Source organism: Desmodus rotundus, chromosome 2 (assembly GCF_022682495.2).
Source record: "Desmodus rotundus isolate HL8 chromosome 2, HLdesRot8A.1, whole genome shotgun sequence".
NCBI classification, from domain to species: domain Eukaryota; kingdom Metazoa; phylum Chordata; class Mammalia; order Chiroptera; family Phyllostomidae; genus Desmodus; species Desmodus rotundus.
The window spans coordinates 165,692,950-165,710,253 of record NC_071388.1 but is presented as its reverse complement, the minus strand read 5'-3'; the positions used below and the strand labels follow the sequence as shown (position 1 = coordinate 165,710,253).

At 42.6% G+C, this 17,304-nt stretch overlaps 1 protein-coding gene across 1 annotated transcript in view; it reads left to right on the top strand.

The window, feature by feature from the left end:
* Positions 1–14,853: 14,853 nt before the first annotated feature.
* Positions 14,854–17,304, top strand: part of CWC22 (CWC22 spliceosome associated protein homolog) — a 51,654-nt gene continuing 49,203 nt past the window's right edge. Inside the window, exon 1 of the mRNA XM_024561529.3 lies at positions 14,854–14,970. The gene's annotated coding sequence lies outside the window, so the exon portion shown is untranslated. The remainder of the gene's footprint in view (positions 14,971–17,304) is intronic.

Here is a 17,304-nt window from a genome sequence, read left to right as displayed (position 1 = left end):
CTGCTGTGAACATTGGGGTGCACAGGTTCTTTTGAAATGGTGATTCAGGATTCTTAAGGTATAATCCCAGCAGTGGGACCACTGGGTCCAAAGGCAGTTCCATTTTCAGTTTTTTGAGGAAATTCCAGCTGTTTTCCACAGTGGCTGCACAAGTCTGCATTCCCACCAACAGTGCACTAGGGTTCCCTTTTCTCCACAACCTCGCCAGCACTTGTTGTTACTTTATTAATGATGGCCATTCTGACTGGTGTGAAGTGGTATCTCATTGTGGTTTTAATTTGCATCTCTCTGATGGCTAGTGATATTGAGCATTATTCCATGTGTCTATGGGCCATCTGTCTGTCCTCCTTGGAGGAGTGTCTGTTCAGGTCCTTTGACCATTTTTTTAATTGGATTGTTTGTCTTCCTGGTGTGGGGTCATGTGAGATTTTTTTATACTTTGGGGATCAAACTCTTGCCTGAGGTATCATTGGCAAATATGTTTTCCCATACAGTTGGTTCCCTTTCCATTTTGCTGATGTTTTCTTAGCCGTGCAGAAGCTTTTACAGTTTGATGAGGTCCCATTTGTTTATTCTTCCCTTTATGTCCCTTGCCCTAGGGGATGTATCTGTGAAAATATAGTTGCGTGGGATGCCTGAGATTTTCCTGCCCATGTTCTCCTCTAGGACTTTTATGGTGTCATGACTTACATTTAAGTCTTATTTGTTTACTTACTAGAAAATTTAAAATTACATATGTGGCTTGCATTTTTACATTTCTATTGAATAATATCGTATATAGTTTTTTAAAGGGTCTCCTGCAGGACTGAGCCGCAGATGCCCACACCAGCAACCCAATCATTTGATTCAATATGTTCCCCATTTTCCTCCATACTGAAAACATTAACTTCAGAATTGTGATAGAGATTTTAAAGAAGTTTATTTGGGTGGAGTTTGGGTAGATAGAAATGTGTGCCTACTCTTCTAGGGAATGCAGAAAATTTATATTGAGGGAATGCAGAAAATTTATATTGAGGGAAAGACAGCTCTTTGGTAAAATACATTTTTGTGGATCTGTAGGTCATGCAAAGCAAAGGAGAAAGTGGGAATTGAGATGGTTGAGATAATGAGAAAGAAATCTGCTCTATTTTCTTGTTGGTATTTGTTATCTCTGTGGAGATTATGATAACATTGGCTAGGTTTTGTTTTCCCCTGAGAAAGCTGGAGTCAGAGCGGGTGGGGGCCCTGGACCCTGAGGGAAGGAAGAAGTAACAGAGCATCCCTTTAGGGAAAATGAGTCAAGCCCTGGACTGTGGTGGCAAGGCAGAGGAAAGGACAGAGCTGGCCTTCCAAGGAGCCCCTTTGAAAGGGCATGACTAATGGACTTTAGGAGAAATGTCACCTAATACTTCATCCTAGGTTTTCCTTTTCTAAATTGTACTATCATCTTGTGTATGTTTCGGTGATGTTTTATAAAATACCAAAGCTGCGCTTTGGGAAATTAAGGGTTTGGAGCCTTGTCTGTCTTGGGGAATAACCAAAATGGGACACAAACAGCAACCTGATGAAGTCCTTATAAGATGGCATGAGCAGAAAAGCCTGAAACACCCATTTTATGGGGGGGAAAGTGAGTGAGAACCAGTTATTAATAATACACTCATGTTTACTGAACCAGACATGTTTGAACTAAAAGGTTCTAAGTTTTTCACAAGTTATTTCATTTCATTCCCACAATAACCACAGGACATAAGTAATATTATTATTCCTGTTTTACAGGTAGTAAAACTGATACAGAGATGCCAAATAACTTGGCCAAGATCAAACAGCTAGTCAGCGGCAAAGTCAAAGTACAAATTCTGGCAATCGCTTTTGCCTTAGAGCCAGTCACCTTAACCACTATGATATTGTGTTTCTTCAGACAGGTTTGTGGAACAAGGACCTATTCCCTGTGGATCTTCAGAAATCAGGAGGGAAACTTGATATAAAACCAACCCTGTGTCAGAGGAGGCCTTTCACAGATCTCAACTACATAGTGTAAACCAATGATGGTTGTTGGAGCCAATTCAGTGTCAACAGGAATCCCCAATTTGGGGTGTGGTGAAGGAGGACATTTTATTCAGTGCAAAACAGCTCAGTTGTGATACAGCAGGGCTGTGAAAACAGCCTGGCTGTCGAACAGCTTGTGATATAGCTCTGCCTTGAAAACTTCATGGCTGTAGGCGGTCCTGGAGCCAGGTCCCTGCCTGGCTAGAGAGCTCTGTGCGGCTCGTCTGCTCTGCTCTGTGCTGGTCTGTTCTGGCCTGCACTGGTATACTCCACTTTGCTCTGGTGAGGCCCCTCAGTGTTTCAGCTCAGCCAATGGAAAATGCAGACTTCAGTCTTGGGTGGAAGGGAAAATAACAATCCAAGAGCCAGAGGGGAGCTGGCTTATATAGACACAAGTTCCCTCCCCTGGTCCCTGATTGGTCTGTCCTCAGGCAAATGAGGACTCCAAATCCTCACAGTTTGGTCCAAAAGGCACCGCCCTGATTGGTCAGAATAAAGCCACTCTGATTGGTGGAAGCTACATAGCTCCGATTGGATCGGGAAAGCTTTAGTACTATTGGTTGAAATAGGATTCCAGTAACTCCTTTATAGAAGCTGACTCAGATGGCAGAAACATAGTGCAGGCACACAGTTCAGGGCAGGAAGTTCAATGCAGACTTCTCTGTGAAGTGAAGTTTGTGTGAGAGGGCGCTATGTAGAAATGGCTGCCACCAGGACCCCTTTTTACTAGGTATCTCCTTTCTCAGGGTCCCTAATAGAAGAAAAAAAAAATCAGCTTTCACAAAACTATCAACGAGATAGGAAATTTGAAAGGAAAGAACAATTTCTTAAACCTCATGTTCCTCATAATGACTCTTACTGTGACCTGTGCTTAGTAATAATTCCGAGTTACTGATAAAACACACAAATATGAGAAATGTCCTTTATTTTTATTCCTAAATGCTCTAATATACTGGACACCAACTTTTAAGCCATCCAAAATGTCAGCATGTTTTCCAGAACAACTTTGAGTGACTACAGATATATGACTTTTAAAGTTCTACCAAGTGGTATTAAATTTTAACTCAATATAAATCTAAACTTCCGGCAGTGAAATCCCCATTATTGCTTTTTTAGAGTACATTCATTCTACTTAATCTAAGGATTACAGAACACATGATCCAGGATGGGATGAGATTATAAGGACTGTACCTCTTCATAATATACTTGGGCTATCTTCCCTCACTAAATTGCTTATTCAAATGTCCATAATTTTCACCAAATTGCTTATTCAAAATAATTAGAAAACAAAGACCTTTTTAATATGTTATACCTGATTAAAGCAGAAGGAAGCTTACCATTCAATCCACTCTTCCTTCCTGGGAACTGCTCTTTCCTTATTGTTTTTCCTATATATTTGGTTTCTACCCCCGAAACTTCTGTTTCCATAAAAATCTAGGCTTTTGGAAACCAAACCAGGAAGACCAGCAAGCCGTCAGCTTCCTATTCTGCCATATCTCTCTCCCGAGGAATGAGCCAAGGAAAGCAACTGCTTGTATCAGAGAAGGAAAATAAAATCCTTGGGAACAAATATGGTCATTATTTCAAAAATGTTATTCTCTGTAAGGCACCATGTTCAGCATTTTACGTACAGCATCTTAGTCCATCCTTAAACAACTCTAATGTTGTTTATTGCATTGTTACATGTTGTAAATGCTATTATTTATTCTCATTTTACAGTGAAAGAAACTGAGGCTTGTTAGGTTGGCAGCCTCTGAGATAACCTCCTGATATTCATACCCTTGGGTCATTCCCTTCCCCTCTCCCCTCCCCTCCACCCCCTAAGTGTAGGATGACACTAGCAATTTGCTTCTAACAAAAGGAATGCAGGAAAATTATATAATGAGTTGTCACTCAGTTGAAATTAGGCTGTGCCCTCTCTTTCCTGTTCCCACTGATGGAAGCCAGCTGCCACACTGTGAGCTGTTCTGGGGAGAGGTCAACATCAGTGGCCAGCAGTGATGACTCCAGTCAACAGCTAATGAGGACTGGAGGCCTAATAACAACCACGTCAGTGAGCCTGGAAGGGACCCTCTGCAGTTGGACCTTGAGAAGGCTGAAGCCCTGGCCAACACTTTGATTATGGCCTTGCAAGACAGCCTGAGCCAGAGGACTGGGCTAAGCTGCACCCCATTCATACCTCTCAGAAAATGTGAGATAATAAACCTTGCTTTAAGCACTGAGCTTTAGAGTATTAACTAATCCACTGAAACTTAGGTGATTTGGCTCTGGACATGCTCTACTGTCCCCAGGACTTGGGACTGGCTCTCTAAGCTTCCCTCACAGAAGCTACCACTTGTGGATAAGCCTAGTGGGCTCCCTCCGGCTTCCCAGTGGCCTGGGTGGTGCTGAGATTTCCATAACCAACTCCTTCTCTTGTCCCAGAGAAAGATCTCGTTTCCTTGCTTGCACTCCAAGGTCATTACTGATAATTCCTGTTGGATTACGACTCAGAAATACCCATTCTTATTACCACTCCCTTTATTTCGCTTTGTTTCTCTTCTATCACTGCTTTTAAGCTCCCCCTCTTTTTTTACTCTTTATTCTTAGACCCCATTTTCCTCTTCATTTCTACTTTCTCCGGCAAACTGTTTTCTCCTGCTTCTGTTTTCACTTACAGAAAAAGGCACTATTTGCCTTCTGAAAATTTAACATTTGTCTGAAAAGAACAGTTTTCTGGAAACACCATCAGAAAGAAAAACACAGGTGGGGGGTGGTGCGAGAGAACTTGCTTCTGCAGTGGATTTCTCGTTCTGGTTCCCACCCACCTCCCATATCAAAACATCCCCTGTGGCACTTAAAAGCTGTTGGCTACCCCAATTAAAGTGTTTTCATGGAAGCTGTCAGAAAGAGTTCCAAGAGCACTTTTAAGTTATTACATGTGGGTTACATAAGCACTGGAGACTTGTTAAAACATTCAAAATATGATATGAAATGAGTCACACAGCCATGGGTCAAAGCTTCAGCTTTTTAGTGTGAATAACATGATCAGCTGGGACTTAGGCACCCTGGACAAAAACACATCTTAAAGAAAACCAATTAAAGAATATTTTTTGTTCCTTTCAGGAATCTATATTCCTAGCTTTTAAAAAATATGGCTACAATTACTTTGTATTTGGATTAACTATGCTTTAAAGTATAACTGTAACAGAACTATTAATACTAGAATTTGGATATGGGATCCAAAGTCAATTCTTTATTTGGTTTAAATTAATCTTATCTTCCTCAAAAAGCCCAACCCATTGGGTTGTGTGGAGGGGAAAAAAAACAAGAAAAAACAAAAACTGTTAAGCCACTCCTCTAAACCTAAATGGATGGGACGACTAAACTTCTTTCTGCATTTCTCATGATAATTCAGGGGCATGTTCGGTGGGACAGTTCTTCCTAGAGCTCGGCAGACATGTAGCATTCTGTGCCCCCTCCTCATCCCTACCTCCTTCTTCTACAAAGTGCCAGTAGTATGGCATGGTGACAGCACCACCTTGACCACCCTTACACATTTCCAAACACGCCCTTGCAGGTTAGTATTGCTGTCCCCCTACAAAACAAAAAACCCTAACCAATACTCAGGTATTTCGGCAAATCTTCTAGTGCACCAGACCCATCCCCATCCATCTCCTCCCCAACAGGGTATCTGGGCTTTTTAGGAAAAGAGACAAGTGAGGATGCTTAGGTCAGTGCAGGGTTTCCGGATCCTCTGGTCTCCAAGGAAATGGCCATTACTCAGCTGACTGCCCTTCACAGCAAAAGTCAACACTCTTTCATTCACTAGCTGGTCATAACATATAAAGTCAACCCTTGTTGACATATGATTAAATGAGAATCACACTCAAATGTGCCACTTCGAGAATAACCTTGTTGCAGAACTGATTTGTCCAATTACACCCTGGTAAAAGGAGAAAATATTCTTTTCGATAAAAAGTTATGTTGCTATGAGAGTAAGGAGATTCAGTAAAATAATTTGTTTCTCAATTCTTAGGCGTTAGTGAGAATTAGATCCCAAAGGCAGAGGATACTAAATTGAAGATTTGAAATAGCTTCAGAAGAAAAGGAAAGGGCTCTCTTATATGTTTACAAAGGAAGAACATTAAAATACCAAAACTATTCTGCATAAATTACCACGTTAAAATCGCCCTCAATAGTTTATTAAGTTCACTGTAATTGTTATTTTACTGGGCCTTGGATGAAGCAGTTAGCTTTGATGAAGTACATCTGCTTTTGCACAGAGCTGACCTATTCCACTAAAGTACAGTTGGTATACAATATTATATTAGTTTCAATTGTACAACATAGTGATTTGACATTTATATGCCTTAGGATGTGATCACCACAGTAAGTCTAGTAGCTATTACCATGCAAAGTTACCATGATATTATTGATTATATTTCTTGTGCTATACACTACATCCCCATGGCTTATTTATTTTATAACTGGAAGTCCGTACCTCTTATTCACCTTCATGGTTTTTGCCCATCCCCCCATCAACTTCTGATCTGGCAACCATCAGTTTGTTTTCTGTCTCTGCAAACAGGACTACATCAAACTAAAAAGCTTCTGCACAGTAAAGGAAACCAGCAACAAAATGAAGAAACAACCTACAGAATAGGAGAAGATATCTGCAAACAGTATATCCAATAAAGAGTTAATATCTAAAATATATAAGGAGCTCATACAACTCAAAATCAAAAAACAAATAATCCAATTTAAAAAAATGGAGAGAGGACCTGAACAGACATTTCCCCAAAGAGAATGGTACAGATGGCAAGCAGACATATAAAAAGATGCTCAACATCACTATAAACAGGGAAATGCTAATCAAAACCACAATAAGATATCGCCTTACACCTGTCAGAATGGTTATTATAAAAAAATCAACAAATAACAAGTGTGGGGGAGGATGTGAAAAAAGGGAATCCTTCTGCACTGGTGGGATTGTAAATTGGAGCAGCCATTATGGAAACCAATATAGAGGTTCCAAAAAAAAATTAAAAATGGAACTACCACATGACCAAGCAATTTCACTTGTGGCTATTTACTGAAAAAAATTAAAACACGAATTAGAAAAGATATATATGTACCTATATGTTTACTGCAGCATTATTTACAATAGCCAAGATACGGAGACAACCTAGGTTTCTATCCGTAGATGAGTGGACAAAGAGGTGGTATAAATGTACAATGGAATATTACTCCAGAACAACGACTGTTCTTTGAAATACCCATAGTTCAGAGCACCTCGTGCAGTCTTTTCCACAGGTCTCTGAGACTGTTTTTTGTCGAAGACATAATCACTAGCCTGTTGCCTAAACCAGAGTGTGTCAGGTAAGCTTCAGAAGGAAGCAGAAACCTGTTTAGTAATGAGACTGAATCGCCGTGGTCAATTTATTACAGTAGCAATATCAGAATGAAAAATTCCCTATTAGATATTTCAAAGGGTTTAATCAATGTTTCCCATACACTCAGAACTTAATATGAATAGTGAGGGCAGTGATAATTTCCAGGGCCTTCTTTTAAAATCTACAATTTCTGAAATTTTTTAAAAAATTAATTTATTTTTATTTAGTTACAATTGTCTGCATTCTCTCCCCATCCCTCCACCCCACCCCAGCCAGTCCCACCTCCCTCCCCCACCTCTACCCTCCCCATTGATTTTGTCCTTGTGTCCTTTATAGTAGCTCCTATAGACCCCTCTCCCCACTATCCCCTCCCCACTCCCCTCTGGCTATTGTTACAATGTTCTTAATTTCAATGTCTCTGGTTATATTTTGTTTGCTTTTTTCTTTTGTTGATTATGTTCCAGTTAAAGGTGAGATCATATGGTATTTGTCCCTCACCGTCTGGCTTATTTCACTTAAGATAATGCTCTCCAGTTCGATCCATGCTGTTGCAAAGGGTATAAGCTCCTTCTTTCTCTCTGCTGTGTAGAATTCCATTGTGTAAATATACCATAGTTTTTGTATCCACTCGTTTGCTGATGGGCACTTAGGTTGCTTCTAGTACTTGGCTATTGTAAATTGTGCTGCTATGAACATTGGGGTGCATAGGTTCTTTTGGATTGGTGTTTCAGGGTTCTTAGGGTATAATCCCAGTAGCAGAATTGCTGGGTCAAAGGGCAGTTCCATTTTTAGTTTTCTGAGGAAATTCCATACTGTTTTCCACAGTGCCCTCACCAGTCTGCATTCCCACCAACAGTGCACTAGGGTTCCCTTTTCTCCGCATCCTCTCCAACATTTGTTTGTGGATTTGTTTATGTTGGCCACTCTGACTGGTGTGAGATGGTACCTCATATATAGAGCCTTTCATCCCAAAGAAGCAAAATACACATTCTTTTCAAAAGCACATGGAACATTTTCAAAGATAGACCACATGATAGGACACAAAACAAGCCTCAACAAATTCAAGAAAATTGAAATTTCTGAAATTTTTCAATGAACTTAACCTAGGGAAGGCTCTGATCTGAATTCTTCTTATGTAGTTTATACAACAGTGGTGAGATAACTGAGAAGTATGCAGCACACCAAACCAACCTAACTTCTTCCAGCATCTCTCCAGTGCTAAGAGCTATTGTGGCAGATATAGAAATACACCCTTCTGATGTTCAGACCTTTCTTCAGGAAAGGACCTGTGGCCTCCAGCTATTAACTCTTTCAGGCTGGCCTCAGCTTTAGAGCTCAGGCCATGCTCTTCTTTGGTCGGCTTTGGCTAATGACCAAGCAAGATGTGCTACAGGGCTGGGACTTCTGCCCAACACAGGGCTTTTTTACTAGGTAATCCTCAGCGTGGACCTTTCTGTTGGGCTTTCAGGGTCTCTGTCAGATCTGCCTTGTTGTCTGTCGACCATTCCTGCCCAGTCTTGGTCCCTGCCTTTTCTTTTCACGGGTATTATTCCCAATAAACTTTTTATACTTCTGTTTCTATCTCTGTTCACTTCTCAGAGGACCCAACTAGCACAATGATAGCAAGAATGATCCAAAAAAGTGGTACGTTTGGATTCTGAGACTGGATCCCTCACTGCCTAACTGGCAAAAGCGAGCCTATCCCAGGTGAGAAATGGGGCACAACTAGTCCGTAGCACAATATGGTAGTGCAATTGCTAAAAGTTTTCACTGGCAGAGAGCACAGGAACATAATACTACACAGGAGGGGTTCACTGACTTTGGGAAACTTTTTTTGGATGTAGGAGTAAACACTCTGGAATGGACCCAAAAGGGTGGAGCAAGTCCTCTGCCCAGGTGATTTCTGGACACCTGGAGAAAGCAATGGTTCATGCTGGGGAAAATGAAATGTCTGCATCACCGCAGCTGACCCTGGAGAAAAGAAATAATAAGCCCAGGATAGTGGACGTGCCATGCTGGAGTCCATATAGTATGTGTAGCTAGAAAACCTACCAGAAAATTATTTTCCACAGAAGAGCCCAGAGGACGTATTTCTGAAGACCAACAGGAATGTGCTAGTAAGAAGGGCACCAGCAGTACAAAGACACCAAGCGCTGGCTCCTCTTCAAGGGTCAGGCCTGACTATTGGACAGGCTGCACAAAACTTGGTTCATTAGAGGTAGTGAGGATGATGGGTACTTGAAGTAACAGAGACTTAAGCAACACTTAACCCTTAGCAGCTGGAGTGGGGGTAGGGTCCCAATTACAGTGACCAGAATGTTGGAGCAGCAGCCATGAGGGAGTTGTGAAGATGGTCCATAGAACATGGTGTCACAAGGAGTAAAATATACTAGCAGCCAGTGACAGTTGCTTAGCATACATAAAAGAAAGAATGGATGAGCAGAAGGCTGAGGTGGGTAATCCCAATAAAAAGTCACAATCTCTTGCCCAGTTCCTAGACCTGTGCCAGTTTTCAAACAACTGACTGAAGACTTGGCTAGACCTCCAGAGGAGAACCATGCAACATGTCAAATATATATTGTAATGATTCCTGTGGACCTTCCACAAAGGTACCCACTTGCACTTAGATGAATGACTGTACACTGGAGAAAGGGGAATAGCCACATATTTTGAGGACTACAGGGTACAGGGTCAGAGTTGATAGTGATATATCACAACTCACCTATTGGAATGGAGGGATATGGATGTCAGGAAATAAACGGAGTTATGGCCACAGTCTGGTTCACAGATCAAGTCAGTGGTCCCAAGTGAGTAATTGGGATTGATATTCTTCACAGTTGAAATATTTTCTATTTATTGTCCTTGGCCTGTAGAGTAAGAGCTATCATAGGGTGGAAGGCCAAGTAGAAGTCTTTGAAACTTCCCCTCCTGACCAATAAAGTAAATCTCAAACAATACCATAATGCCATAGGAGTGGTGGAGATTAATGATAACCTGAAATATTTAAAGGATACAGAAATAATAGTTCCCACCCCATCTCCAGAACCCAGATGAATTAGCAGAATGATTGTAAACTACCAGCAGTTCAACCAAGTAGCAGCCCCAAATGCAGCTGCCATGCCGAGCATTCTATCATTGCTAACACAGGATAATATGGCCATTTACTTCAAGAATGCAATCTTTTCTATCCCAATCAAGAAAGACAATCTGAAATGGTCCACATGAAGTAGACAACAATATGCATTGACCCTTTTGCCCAGGGCTATGTTAACTCTCTGTCTCTCTTATAATATAGTCCAAAGAGATATGAATCAAGTGGAAATTCTATGGTTTATCATATTGATCCTTTATATCAATGGCATCATGTTGACCAAACAGGTTGAGCAAGAGGTGGCTAGCTTGCTGGAGGTTTGTGCTCCAAAAAGTGGGAAACCAACTCTATGAAGAATTAGGAACCTGTCTCTTCATCAAAGATTTTAAAGGACCAGTATTCAGGACATGCTAGAACATCCCCTTTAAAATGAAAAAAAACAAAAAACAAAAAAAAACAAAACTTGCTGCCTTTTGCATTCCCTACAACAGGGATCACCAACCCCCAGGCCACAGACCAGTACCAGTCCATGGGCTGTTAGGAACTGGCCACGTAGCAGGTGGGTGAGTGGCGGGTAAGCAAGTGAAGCTTTGTTCAAATTTCTGCCTGAGCTCTGCCTCCTGTCTACCCCCTCTCCCACCCACCCCCAGTCCTCAGAAAAACTGTCTTCCATGAAATTGGTCCCTGGTGCCAAAAAGATTGGGGACCACTGCCCTACAAGGAAGAAGAAAGCATAGGAGTACATAGGAGGCTGCTTGGGGTTCTGTAGGCAACATATTCCACACCTAGGGTATTTTTCTGGCCCATATACCAGGTGACATAAAAAGCTGACAGCTTAACAACCTGGCAAAAGAGAGGGCTCTGCAGCAGTTCTGAGCAGTGGTGTTAGACCCTTGACGCTTGGGCTACAGGATCTGGCAGATCCTATGATATTATAGTTACCAGTTTTAGAAAAAAATGCAGTATGGAGTTTATGGAAATCTTAGAGAAAAATCCCAGTTCAGGCCCCTGGGGTTCTGGAGCAGGTTTGCATATCTTTTAAAAATTAGCTCTTGGCATGCTTCTGGTAAAGAAGAAACGCTGGACCCTGGGATATTCAGTGACACAAAATGAAATGTCTTGTTGTACCCACCATGTTAGAAATTCTGGGGGGCAAGGGCCAGGCACAATTCATCACAAGATGAAAGTATTACAGGGGTGCAAAGAAGACCAGAGGGCACAGTCTACATGAGCAAGTAGTACAGACCTCGACGTTACCACCGCAGTTGCATCAAAACCCCTCTCAGCTCACACTGTTGGCCGTATCAGGTAGGAGTGGTGCCTTTAACAACAGCTGAAGGAAGAAAAGATAGCCAAGCTTAGTCTACAGATGAGTTGGCTAAGTATGTAGATCAAAGCTGAAGTTGAATGGCAGCTACATCACAGCCCTGCTCAGGAACAGAATTGAAAGCAGAGGAAAGGGACAATTTCCTAATGGCAGAGCTTCAGATGGTGCACCTGGTCATCCACTCGTGTGGAAGGAAAAATGGCCTGATGTTGGAACACAAATAGACTAATAGGCAATGGCAAATAGCCTGCCTTGGCCAGTCAGAGGTCTAAAAAGAAAGATGTTTAAGAGATTGCAGCCAAGGAGGTTTTAGAGGGTTAGAGGTACATAGATAAACTACATATTGATGTGAAAGGTGGGCAAAAAGTAGGAAGATCTCTTTATCATGTATCAATGTTCACCAGAAAGAATACATTATGGAAGAAGCACTGAACAAGTAAACAAAATTCCTCATCTGCCTGGTGTTAGCCTGTCTGCCAGTGGCCATCCCAGTGCAGCACAAAACACATGTGAATGAAATGGTCATGGTAGTAAATACAGTCTATGTGTTTACTACTATCATAAAACCCACTTACCACAGCTGACCAGTCTACTGCACCATCTGATAACTCAGCCTGACAACGAGAGAGACCAGTATAGAGCTCCTAATACGTCATTGTTCCTTTAGGAGATCAAGGAGCCATTTGGTGGCAAGTTAACTACATGGGGACCTTCCCATCCAGAAAGGGGCAACAGTCTCATTTCACGGAAATAGGTGACATATTTTGGGTATGCATTTGCATTTCCCACCTACCAATTTTCGACCAGCACCACTGTCTGGGGACTTACAAAATGTCTGATCCACAGACATAGAATATAATACAATATGGCATCCAACCAGGAAGAACACTTCACAGCAAAGGTGGTGCAGGAGGGTACCCGTGACCATGGGTTCCACTGGTTATATCACATCCTGCATGTCCCAGAGCTGCTGGCCTAACAGAGCACTGGAATGGCCTGCCAAGAGTGAAGTCCAAGAACCTTCTAGGAAATAATACTCAGCAAGAATGAGGTGCTGTTCCTCAGGATGCAGTAGACCTTGATACGGTTCAGAGTCTCCAGCAGGAACAATACATGGGTCCAGGAAACAAGGGATTAAAACAGAAATAGCCCAGCTTCCCATCATTCTCCATGACCTACTGGGAGAGATAGTGTTTCCTGTTCCTACAACTCTGAGCTTTGTGGAAATAGAGGTCCTAGGCCCCAAAGATGGTATAGTCTTGCTAGGGGACACACCAAGAGTCCCACTGAACTAAGCTTCATCTCCTGCCTAGTACTTTGGGCTTCTTGAATTTAGGGACAAGTAGGCAAGGAGTTAACATTTTGGCAGACAATGCTAACTCTGATCAGCAGGAGGAGGTAGGCTTGATGTGACACACTGGGGGGAAATGAGCATGTGGTACTCAGGTGATCCACTTCTGCATCTCTTAGAACAAACTTGTCCAACAGTGACTATAAATGGGCAAGTGCAGCAACGCTTGTCTGAGAAGGAGATTATTACCAGGGGCTTAAATTTCTCAAGAATTGAGGTTTTCACACAACCAGTTTAATCGCTGAGGCCAGCAGAGAGTGAGGAGAATTTAGAATGAATAGTGGATGAGAGGGGCAATGAGTTCAGTTGTGACTCAAGACTGGTTTCAAAGATGGGGGTGGTAGTTTGCCCACTAACTTCTCTCCTCTTGGTTTCTCTTCAGAAAGAGGCCCACTGGAGCCCTGGAGGCACTGCTCCCTGAGTGTGTATGAAGAGTGGATCTATGACAGACACAGAGATGTGCTGTTCAGATACTGCTTCAACAAAAGGCCCTTTTGCATACCTGGGAGGAGTGTCCTTGGATGACAGCCTTCAACTGTTAACACTTTCAAGTCCGCCTCAGGTCCAGAATGGAGGCCACACTCTTCTTGGGGTGCCTCCAGTCAATGGCTAATCAAGACTGTGTTACAGGGACCTACCAATTTGTCCCAGTGTGGGACTCTTACCTCTGCTCCATCCAGTTTCCTCCCATTTCTTTTCACCTTTTCACATTCTTAACTCTATCTCACTGTTTGCTTCCTCAAGGACCCAAATGACAAACCTAGTGTTTTCTAAAGTCAATCGTCCACAAGTATATCAATAGATTCATAACTTAAACCTAAGTAGTCCAGCTCCAGTGTCTTTTTCCGTAATCATTACACTCTTCTGCCTCTAGGAAACGGTTGGTAGCACCCGCACACCAAAATTGCAAAAAAGAAGTGTTTGGAGAAACCAGCCTGGTTTGTAAAGGGCTGAGGAACACAAAGATATAGTTGTTTTAGGGAAATATAGATCCCAAAACAGTAACAAGTAGATGAACTTTCAAGTTTTGTTACTACTGAAAAGTAAAGCTTAAGAAAACACTTTGATTACCTCTGATCCCTGCACAGGCCGATATTTCCAAGTTGGCCAGGCAATCTCCTTACTCTCACCACGGCTCACGAGCTGGTTGGTGTCTTAACCTAAAATAGAGGCATCTTCTCCTCTACAGAATTAGCGTCTCCTCATTACTTCACTTTGTTTATGGTCCAACATTCATCCATTCACTTTGGCCTTGAAATCTTGGAATTTAGTAGGCATGTAACACTTAGTAGTATTTTTGCTTTGATTTTCGGTTTAATTACTATAAAAAGCCAGAAAAAAAGGTGTCTTCTCTTTTTGAGATTTTCACGAGAAATGACTACTATGGTCTACTTTTTGCAACTGCGAAGAAATAGTTTTAAGGCAGATTTTGCTGCGACCAACCAGGTCTCCGACCAGCCGCCTGAAGGTACTCTCCGGCGCTTCTCCAAAAAACTACAGTTCCCGTCGTACACTGCGGCCTTGTCAGCCTAATTACACTTGCTTACGCCATTTCCACCGTCACAGGAGGTGGATGCTGGACTTTGTAGTTTATGTCAATTTGCCGTCTTGGGAAGTGGCCGAACCGACTGCTCTGAATCTGGTATTACGATACGATTCTTAAAATAAATCACTACGATAACGTATCAAAGCCAATGTAGCGTCAGGTTTTTGGGTATTTCACGTTCCGCTTTTCTCCTGCCTGGGCCAGGAAAGGGAAGTGACGTACATCCGGTGTAATGGCGGCGCGGTGGAGTTCCAGGTAAATACCTAAGTCTGTAGACTCGTCACAGGCGGCGAGCCAGAGGGCGGGTGGTGGGTTACGGGACCGGATGGGAACTGAGAGTGGACCCAGGAGGGGGTGCGGGCCCGCTGGTACAGCCGTAAGCGGCTCCGGGGTGCGCGTGGCTCTTCCCGCCGCGCCGCGGCCCGCGAGGCTGGAGTGTGAGAGCCGGTCGGGCGGAGGAGTCTGAGCGGGTGGGGAAGGGGCGGCCAGGAACTCCCTATTCGCGTGCGCGGAGGGGTGTAGCTTCCTAGTAAGGTTTTGCAGTATCTTTGTTGCTGAAATCCGGCACCAGCTCTGGTTCTCTCGACCGTCTGCTGTGTTTCAGTGGCCGATCACTTAGAAAAAGTGATCGTTTGGGCTAGAGGCCCCTTTCTCTCGGGCCGCAGGACATAGCATTGTAATTAATGAACTGTATTTAATTAAAAAATAGTGCAAGTTCCACTCTTGTGCTTCGGCATAATTTCCCTGTGACTGCTTCTCTGAAATGTCATTAGTTATTTCTTTTTCATACATTTTCCCGTAAGTGATGATTCTTCCTAGTGTTTAGTCTTGGGGACTCTTTGTTCCTCAGTATGTGTTGCTCTTCCTCTGTCATCCTTTATCCTGCTGTAAGTTGATCAGCTTCCAAAAACGTGATAGCTCCCACTCTTGACCCTCCAGTCACCACCTCTGCGTTGAGCTCATGATCCCACAATACACTGGAATGTAATGGTAATTAACAGTTAATTCCACTAAGTCTAACTGCAACACCACTTTACCTATTTTCACTTAAAATCCTTATAACAATTACTTGAGATAAATGGAGAAGGAAAAAATTGGGGCCAGGCTATTCCACATGCAAGACTGGTGACTGAAAGTGTGGTCAGAGTTCCCTTCGCATTTGCAGGTGTCCAGGCTGAAAACTGCAATTACATAAAGTAGCAAACTTTGGCTTCAGAAGACCAGGTAGCCTCCCTCCTCAACTGTGTTTAGATTTGTCTTGTTTTAGGATTGTCTGTGAAGTGGAGAGTTAACCTGAATTATCTTCCTACTATGGAAAAGCAAATCTATAATTAGCATTGAAAGTGTGATTTTGATCAAAAGAAGCATTGTTACAGGCAGTATCTGTACGAGGAGGAGACCTACTTATGTTGGTGCCGAGTGATGGAGTGGTAAGCCAAAGATTTCAGTCTCGCTTCGGCATGTATAAGTCTGTTGCTGAGGGCAGGTCACCTAACTAACATCTTTATTCTCAGCATCCTCGTCTGAAAAATGTGGATAATAGTAATAACTACCTCAGTGGGTTGTTTGGAGGATGAAGAGAAATAATGCATGTAAGGAGAGCATTGCGCACAGTGGGTACCTGGCATACAGTTTTAGCTATTATGTTACTGTTACTACTACGATACTGTTGACAAATTCTCTTTCTTTCTCACTTCTTGTTCTGTGGTTTTTGAGTGTTGCCCTTCCACTTCTTTGTGCCCGTGTCGCTTTCATGGAGCCTTTCCCACCTCATTTGTCTGGGACTTAAAATCCCAAGAATCTTGGCCCAGTGGTTCTGAAAATGTGGTGTCATGATCACGCAGCATTAATAGCTCCTTGGAACTTGTTAGTAATGTAAATTATTGGGCTTTACCCTAGCCACGTTGAATCAGAAATTGGGGAATGGAGGGCCCTTCAGGCTCTTTTTTACCAAACCATTCATGTGATTCACTTGCCAGGGATCTGTTATGGTCCACCGCCACCCCCGGAATCTGATTTGCTGCCTTCCTTGCTGCTAAGTATTTAGTCTGTGGCTAGCCAGTATATCCGTGTTATGCTACCCTGCCTTCCCCACTTTGAACAGTTTGGTTTCTGACACTTCCTAGACTACTTCACTGTCTTTCCTAAACCAGCTTTAGCTCTCTCAGTTTTCCCAGCAGCTGAATTCTTAGAAGTTAACTCTCCTCCCTTAAGATTGTGCATTGCCAAGTGGTCTACAGTGGCTGTTGTACCTGAGACCACCTAAGAGAGTACACAGTGACACATTGTGTGTTTATAACCCCATGCCTTAATTTGCACATTATTCTCTGCTTACTGCCAATCATATTTAATCTGAGTTTTGTACTACCTGGTGTAACCTTAACTTGGTATAAGTCAAGACTAGCCTGGAGCTAGTATACTAGTATAAGCTGATCTCACTGAAGACGTTGCGGGCTTGTTGCATTTCTCTGCTTTTCTGTTCAAGTCTGAAAACCTGGCATGGGAAGGTGATGGAACAAAAAAGCCTCTGGCATAGTAGTTTCAGCAAACTTCATACTTAGTAAACCTACAGCCTAAATATCTTATCTT